Here is a 9,735-nt window from a genome sequence, read left to right on the forward strand (position 1 = left end):
TTTCAACTTTATACCGATGAGAAGGTTGATAACTATAAAATTCATTTATGCTTATCCTTTTGATTCATTTGACTGGAAAGTCTTTATTGTTTTAACTGCAAAGGATTAAGCAAGTGATGCGGGAGGAAGCACTTCATGTATGTAGAATGGAGGCATGGGGATTGTGGCTTGGAATACTTTTGTTATTTGGAGATCAAGTACAAGGAATGTTGGGGTTATATGTTCATATATGGATGTGGAGATTATGAATATACAAATCTATTTTTAATTATTCGCTCATATATGAGTCTTTTAGTTGATCAGTAAATGGCAGAACATTTTCATTCAAGATCCTTGTTTTTCTTTTAAATGTTAAGTTTAGTACATTGACTGTTATGTTTTACTTAATACATGTAAACTATAGCTGATTGACTGTGAACATTTACCTGTTTCATGTAAACCGTTGTAGTTAACATGTTAACCTTTGTAGTTAACATGTTAACTATTGTAGTTAACATGTTAACAATTATTGTTAACATGTTAACTATTGTAGTTAATATGTTAACTATTGTAGTTAAGATGTTAACTATTATATATAAACTGATAACTATCACAGCTTACATGTTAACTATAATATGAACGCATGTTAAATGTAAAATCCAACATGTTAACTATAATTTGTAACGTGCTATCCATAAGGTGTAACATATCATGTTAATTTGTAACATGCTTCTCTAACCCCACCTCCCTCAAATGGGTTGGGATCGAGGAGATGAAGTGGGTGAGGGTCTTGGTTGTTGACTACTAAATTCTTGATTGTTGACGTTTTCAAGTGTGAATAGGTGCTAATTCTTCTTCTTCTCTTCTAAAACGCATGCCAATTCCAAGCCAACTAATTATCATGCTAACTATTGAAATACTTATTTATGTATATTCGTTGAGGACGAATATACACAGCTGATGACATAAATAAGTATTTCAATAGTTATATATGTCAATAGCTGTGTTATAAACGTTAATGACGAATATACACATGCTAACAAAGTAATTTCATAGTTACATGACATATGTAAGTAATTGAAATAGTTAATAGGACAAATTATACACAGATATTGACATATATAAATCCTCAACATCACATTTTTCTTAGGTGGGCATACACTTATGTTTCTGAGTAGCTTAACGAAGCGAACAAATAAAGTTAACATGTTAGCTGTGGTAAATTAACAGTTAACAAGAAATTAACAAGTTATCGTGTAACTTAACAATCTAACTTGCGAAGTTAACATGTTACATGTGTAACTTAACAAGTTAACAAAGAAAGTTAACAAAGTTATCTGTGTAACTTACAATCTAACTGCGAAAGTTAAACATGTTACATGTGTAATTTAACAATCTACCTGCGAAAGTTAACATGTTATTTGTGTAACTTAACAAGCTACCAAGAAAAGTTAACATGTTACTTGTGTAACTTAACAATCTAACAGAGTAACTTAACAAGCTAACAAAAGTATTTCAATAGTTAATGATATATACAAGTATTTCAATATTTAATAGGACAAATTTGTGCATCAATTTTATATCATATTTGCATTATAGTTCACATCCCTACAAAAGTATTCCAGTTCATATACACAGCTACTGTATACATACAAAAGTATTTAGCTATTACATACACCCAAAAGTATTTCAGTTCATACATACAAAAGTGTTTCACATCCGCAACTCATATCAATCGGCGATCGGTTCGTTGCAAGTTGCTCAGTTGTGGCGATCGGTTCGTTACAAAAGTGTATCACATCCGCCTCCGCCGCCGCCTCTCTTCCCTTTGCCCCTCCTCATCCCTCCAACTATCCTGCTACCGGCCATCTCCGAGTCCGATATACCATCTGACACAGATCCGAAACCCAATAACCCGATAAGCCTCGTCTACCGTCCTTTGACTTCATCCTCATCACCATTTTCTTCATTGAGTTGGATAGTAGATAAATTCACTCGCCATATAGCTAATTGTCTGCAAGTGTAAACAGAGTGTTAGAGACGCACATGATTTACTCGGGAAATATTACATTATCAAAACAAAGTCACAGTACATGTCCAAACTCCATATTACAGCAAAAAATTGAGTTTTTTGAGCCATTTCATTAAACATATAGCCACCCATACTCATATTTACACCTCCTCATTGAAACTCATTGATTCAGGCAAGCCGCCAACAAACCCATTTCTAGAAAAAATCAACCTCCGTAGGAACTTCAACCCCTCGATCGAATCAGAAACGAACCCATCGAACCCATTTGAGGAAACATCCAAGACCCTCACCCACTTCATCTCCCTGATCCAACCCATTTGATGGCGGGGACTTTGCGGCCAAGGAAGGGGGAGTCGGAGCGGCAAATGAGGTGGAGGGGGTGCTGCTCCATGCGGCGGGACGCCGGAATCGAACGGTCGAAGAGGTTCACGCGGCCATCGGCTGAGATGAGGCTGATGGTGGCGGGGGCGGGGAAGGATGCCCAAAAGGATCCGACGCGGTTGGGCTCGCTGGTGGGCACGGTGGGCGAGGGAGCGGTCGGAGATGAAGATGGTGGATCGGGAGGTGATGCGGAGAGTGAGGATTGAGTTGTGGTCTCTAGGGAAAGGGGTTAGTTTGGGTTTTTTTGGTTTTTTTTCTTGGAAAATGTAAACATGAGCTGGAACACATCTTGGGAAGTATAATGGGGCTAATATACAATAAGAATAATACATGGGGCTTGGGCATATCACATTTTGTTTTTTGGGGCCTTGAAGCAATTTTTCCTTTTTCTTATGATTAATCCCTCTCATAATCTTTTGTAGCATCCATATGCAAATCAATGGACAACAATTACTTGTTATAAAATATAGACAGCCTGTACCCCGCTTCCTCTAAAATAGCTTAATATACTCGTGTATAATGCACACAAATAAATTGGATTAAAAGTTTCGATCAGAGGAAAGTGTCAGGTATCGTTTGCAATTTTTATTTGATTGTTGTTTGTATGTTTGATTCTCGTTGTTCGCTTGGAGCCTACTTTATTTTTCCTTTTTAAGTCCTCGGTACGTCCAATAATATTTTATTCGTAATTATTAAAGTTTTGTAAGTCACGACAACTACAGTGATGCCATTGATGAGCTAAGTCTCTTTAGAATTTCTTTTAGTGACCTAATTAAAGGCCAACTAGTAGTGCATAGGTTCTTTTTGCTTGACCAAGCTTCTGGTCATGATTAAATTATTTAGATATGTTGTATTTTTTTCGTACTATCGTGCTTAAATTGACTATTCTTTTGTTGCTCAACTTATACTTTTATAAAAGTGTGTAGAGATCCTCTACATTTTTGTTTGTATAGAAGCTCTACGACTCACTAATCACAGTTTCTCATCCAGTAAACTCCATAAACAATATTCATTATATAAATTTCATAAAAAATTTTAAATGAAGAGACTCACTGAATAAGCAAATGCTATTAATCCACATAACCAATTGTAGAAGTTCTCTACAACCCAAAGATATAGAGGATTTCTACCCTGTAAAAGCACTCATTTAGGACTTAAATGTTGCAAAATACAGAAAATACCCTTCTATGCAGTTTAATCGCCAGATGATCATAAAATTATATTCTTAAATTTTTTTTAATATATACAATATGATACATTCACACTATACAAAGTATGACAACGTAATATTTTGAAAATATATAATACTTAGAGATTGGATTTTTTAGAAATGGAATGTTAAATTATTATACATATCAAACGCAACTTCAGTCTTAGTTTTTTTATTCAATATTGTAAAGAACTATTGTGTGTTTTCTAAGTCTGATAGTTTGTTTTTGAAAATTTTTGGATTAATAAACAAAAGTGTTTATATAACTAATAAAGTTTAGAGGATTAATGTGTAAAGGGAAAAACCTTCAGATTCTAATCTAAATGAGAGATCATTACTTCGGTCAAAAAAGTATATGATGGGAAATTATGGAAAAGAGCAGGCGGCTATGATTTTTTTATTATTTTTTTTTCGAAAAGAGCAGGCGGCTATGATTACAATCAATAAATTACTACAAAAAATATAAAAGTCTCAATTATTGATGAAAGGGGCTCTAGATATTAGTCTCTTACTGTGGAGAAGAACTTGAAAAAAGCAGATTTTTGGTCATAAGTCGACTCATGCACAGGCATAAGTCGACTTATGGTAAGTCGACTTATGTTGTGTCGTAAGTCGACTTACGATCTGCTGTGGATTGTTGATTTTGGGCTCTGGCAAGTCGACTTATCAGACCTGTTAAGTCGACTTATGAACTCTTCTCCAGTTGTCGTTTTTCGTTCTGCCAAGTCGACTTATGCAGACTGATAAGTCGACTTACGACGGGTTTTTTGGAAAGTTCAGGTTCTTATTTGCAGTCTGTTTGGGTTTCTGTTTTGGTATAAATACCAATACGATTTGAGGGTTTTGTGGGAGCATATTTGGGGATTTTGGAGCACAGAAAAGAGAGATCTTTCTGAGCTATTGGTTAGGGTTATTGGTTGAGAGGTTGAGAGATTTGTTGGTGAGATTAGTTGGTTCGTTTGAGCGATTTGTAATCTCAATTTGTACTCTCCTTCTCTATTAGTGGAAACCCTCCCCCTTCTTGCCCCGTGGACGTAGGCAATTGCCGAACCACGTTAAAATTGGTGTTGGATTTGTGCATTGATATTTGGTTATTTTTAGTCTTTTTTGATCGGCGTTTGTTTTGATTCCTCGGCGCCGCCGTCTGTTCACAACAAGTGGTATCAGAGCATATCGCTATATGGCACTACACTCATTGTCTTTCTCCTTATCCTTTCTTGACTGTTATCTTTTTTTCCGCTACCATGGTATCTTCTTTATCATTTTTATTCTCTTCTCAATCATCTTTCCTCCTTCTTCTCCCTTTACCATTACAGCATTTTCTCGTTTGTTTCCGCATTGGTTTGGTGGTGTTTTGAGGATTATGGCCGAGAAAGAAGGAGTTGTGGGCAGTACTTCCGGCGTGAAGACCGTCCAAAGCTTGAATATCCACTCGATGAAGATTGACGTGGAAAAGTTCAATGGCACAAACAATTTTGGACTTTGGCGATGCGAAGTCATGGATGCGCTCAACGCGCAAAATTTGGAAGATACGTTGGAGTTGAACGGGAAACCGGACAATATTGATGAGAAGGTTTGGAAAAAGATGAATCGAACGGCGTGTGGTGTGATCAGGTCTTGTCTCACTCAAGATCTAAAGTATGATGTGATTAATGAGACTTCTGCAAAGAAGATTTGGGAGATCCTTGAGAGCAAGTATTTGACCAAGAGTGTGGAGAATCGCTTGCATTTGAAGAGGAGGCTTTACCGCTTCCAGTTGAAGAAAGGAACCTCCATTGGTGATCACATGAACCACTACACGAAGCTTCTTGCGGATTTGGCGAATGTGGATGTTAAGATTGAAGATGAGGACAAGGCGTTGTTGCTATTGAGTTCCTTGCCTGACGAGGAATATGAGACCTTCGTTCTTACTCTTATTAATGGGAAGGCATCTCTTTCGTATAGTGAGGTCACCGCTGCACTTGTGAATTATCAGCTTCGAAAGAAGGATAAGGAGACTTCGATTGAGCCGGTAGCGGGGGCGTTGGTCGCAAGAGCAAAGGATCCAAACCGTAGTGGGAGGTCACAGTCTAGAGGGGCACATCTTGGAGTTCGTAAGAATCAGTGTGCCTTTTTCAAAGAGGATGGACATTGGAAAGCCGAATGCCCAAAGTTAGTTGATCGAGCCGGGAAGAATAAGGGAAAAGCTATTCAAGCTTCAGAGGCGAACGTTGTCAAGGCTAGTGGCAACGATTCAGATTCGGATTCTTCGGGCTACTCATTATCTACACTGCCGTCAGTTTGTGTTGTCTACTCTACAGAGTGGATGTTCGATTCGGGGGCTACATACCATATTTGCCCTAGGAGGGATTGGTTCTCCAGCTTTCAGGAGTTGGAAAGAGGGGATTTTGTGCTCATGGGGAATGATCACAAATGCTCTATTGGTGGTATCGGTACCGTTCGGATCAGGATGAGTGACGGGGTGATTCGGGAGTTGGTTGGAGTGAATTTCGTTCCTCAGTTGAAGAAGAACATCATTTCACTTGGAGCTTTGGAGGCATCAGGCTATAGGGTGACCTTGGCGGATGCACGCTTGAATGTTACATTTGGGTCCATGATTGTGATGAAGGGCATCAGAAGGAGCAATTTGTACTATTTGCTTGGGAGCACGGTGATTGATAGGGAGATGGTGACTTCATCAGATTCGGCTAGACTGTGGTATTGTTTGGTGCTGGGGTATATGATTGGTAATGTCGTGCATTGGTTGTTGAGGAGTGCTTTGACCTGCAGATTGAAGTCCTGTGAGCACATTGGGATGAGCAAGACCGTGGTGGAGTTTGGCATTCCTATCCATCGAGCGAGGGGTCTTTTAGGAGGTGTTCAGTCAGGCATTTGGGGGCCTTCCAAGGAGGCATCATTGGGAGGTAATCGTATCTTGGTTTCCACAGTTGGTGATTGTTCTAGGCATTATTGGGTCGCGACCAGTTCCCGTTGGTGTAAAGTCCTAGAAGTCAACAACAATTGGAAGAAGTGTATTGGCAGAAAGGTAACTCATTGTTTCAGCTTTGGTAGGGGTCCTTTCTTGCGTTGGTGCCGAGCTCACGGCAATAGGAGACACTTCATTGGTGTGGAGACTTTGGGGCGACGAGATGAGATGACAGTTTCGATGGGTCGTTCCTTTCTGGAGGAGGATCGGCGTTTGATGTCGAGCATTGGCATTGGTGTGCGGGCTTCGACATATTTGGGTCATCTTATGCATAGGTCGCCGACTGCTGCTTTAGGAGTTATTAGATCTGGTGGAGCTGCTTCAGATTTTGGGTCGCGTCGGATATTTGGATACCCAGCATTTGGTCACATCGTGGATGTGAGATTGGATCCGATTGCGCGTTTGGGGTTCGGAGGCTCAGTTGATTATCGTTTGGGAGCTTCTGATTTTGTTCTGAGCAGGTATGTCACTTTTGACTCTCGGCAGGTGGAGAGTGTTGATCAGGTCATTTGGATATCGCAGCAGGTGGAGAGTGATGCTACTCCACGTTGGGTGGAGATTACTCCACATACTCCAGATCATACTGCGTCATTTGGGATTCCAGCTGAGGTGACACAGGTTGGGGATCATTTGATTTCGGATGCAGATGATGGATTCAGTTTTGGGAAAACTTCGCCGAGGTGGAGAATTATGGAGAAGAACTTGGAAAAAGCAGATTTTTGGTCATAAGTCGACTCATGCACAGGCATAAGTCGACTTATGGTAAGTCGACTTATGTTGTGTCGTAAGTCGACTTACGATCTGTTGTGGATTGTTGATTTTGGGCTCTGGCAAGTCGACTTATCAGACCTGTTAAGTCGACTTATGAACTCTTCTCCAGTTGTCGTTTTTCGCTCTGCCAAGTCGACTTATGCAGACTGATAAGTCGACTTACGACGGGTTTTTTGGAAAGTTCAGGTTCCTATTTGCAGTCTGTTTGGGTTTCTGTTTTGGTATAAATACCAATACGATTTGAGGGTTTTGTGGGAGCATATTTGGGGATTTTGGAGCACAGAAAAGAGAGATCTTTCTGAGCTATTGGTTAGGGTTATTGGTTGAGAGGTTGAGAGATTTATTGGTGAGATTAGTTGGTTCGTTTGAGCGATTTGTAATCTCAATTTGTATTCTCCTTCTCTATTAGTGGAAACACTCCCCCTTCTTGCCCCGTGGACGTAGGCAATTGCCGAACCACGTTAAAATTGGTGTTTGGGTTTGTGCATTGATATTTGGTTGTTTTTGGCCTTCTTTGATCGGCGTTTGTTTTGGTTCCTCGGCGCCGCCGTCCGTCACAACAAGTGGTATCAGAGCATATCGCTGTTGTTCGGACCTACACTTACATCTTTAATAATTACAATATTGTCCCTCTTAAAAATTGGATATTAGTCCCTTAAGTCATATAGAGTCTTGCAAAATGGTCTCACTTTTAGTTTTTCAGTTAAAAAACCAGACCAAGATTGGCTTAACTTGTAACCCAATAACTGCAATCTCCCATGGTTAGAAAAGACTACAAAACTAATCACTGGAGAAGAACTTAAGTGGATTTAGGTTTTTTAAAAACTAGTATTAGGTTTAAGCTCACTAAGAGATGAGTTTGGGAACATAATAGGGGGTATAATGGTCAATTTGCCTCTAACTACTAGGTTGGACGAAATATGCCCCTCAAATCGAACATGTGTTAACTTTTGAAGGGCCATTTGCCAAGACCTAGTGGATTTAAGGGACTAGTATGCAATTAAGAAAATGTAAGGCGCTAAGATCTAAAAACCCCTTAAATTTTAATAGGTAATGAATCGGACATTAATAGCGTTAAAATTAACGGCGGCGAGGCTACTTAAGTGCCAAAAGAAAGAGGATAGATCAATAAGTACTAGGTTTTTTTAAAACTAGCATTAGGTTTAAGCTCACCAAGAGATGAATTTGTGAACATAATAGGGGGTACAATGGTCAATTTGTCTCTAACTGCTAGGTTCGACGAAATATGCCCCTCAAATCGAACATGTGTTAACTTTTGAAGGGCCATTTGCCAAGACGTAGTGGATTTAAGGGACTAGTATGCAATTAAGAAAATGTTAGGCGCTAAGATCTAAAAAACCCTTAAATTTTAATAGGTAAAGAATTCGACATTAACGGCGTTAAAATTAACGGCAGCGAGGCTACTTAAGTACGAAAAGAAAGAGGATAGATCGATAAGTATTAGGTTTTTTTAAAACTAGTATTAGGTTTAAGCTCACTAAGAGATGAGTTTGGGAACATAATAGGGGGTACAATGGTTAATTTGCCTCTAACTGCTAGGTTCGACGAAATATGCCCCTCAAATCGAACATGTGTTAACTTTTGAAGGGCCCATTTGCCAAGACCTAGTGGATTTAAGGGACTAGTATGCAATTAAGAAAATGCAAGGCACTAAGATCTAAAAACCCCTTAAATTTTAATAGGTAAAGAATTCGACATTAACGACGTTAAAATTAACGGCGGCGAGGCTACTTAAGTGCCAAAAGAAAGAGGATAGATCAATAAGTCCAACATGACATAAATTTTGAGATATTGAATTGGTTAGATATTATGTTTGAGGTTTCTGAGTATGCGCAGAAATTCACGTGCTACCCGTCGGCATGGGATCTGAGCGATCGCGGACATTCATTTGACGTATGACGACCAGAATGAATGATTATATGACTTATGCCACTGGTGAGTCGGTATCGATCATCTGCTATATTTTATAGGGACACGGAACGTACGGTTCAAATTTTTGGGTCCCTAGTAATTTACAGAGGTGCAGTTTTTTTTTGGTCAAAATAAGTTGCGTTAATTGCACTTAAATCCCGTGTAGTTTCCCCCACTTTGGCTCAGACTTATTATATATAGCTAAATATCAAAAAACGCCCTAACTTTGGACAATTATCAGAAAACTCCTCTTAACTTTCAAAATATCAGAACCCCCTTAAGTATAGGAATTACCACAAACCCTCATTTAACTTTCATATTTTATTAGAAAATCCCCTTTAACTTTTAAATTTTATTAGAATACCCCCCTAAATTAGGGGGATTTTTGATAAAATCTCAAAGTTAAGGGGGTTCTCTAGTAGCCATCCAATTTTTTTTTAATTTTTTTTTTTGGGGGGGGGGGGG

This window comes from Asparagus officinalis, chromosome 7 (genome assembly GCF_001876935.1).
Source record: "Asparagus officinalis chromosome 7, Aspof.V1, whole genome shotgun sequence".
Classification (NCBI taxonomy): domain Eukaryota; kingdom Viridiplantae; phylum Streptophyta; class Magnoliopsida; order Asparagales; family Asparagaceae; genus Asparagus; species Asparagus officinalis.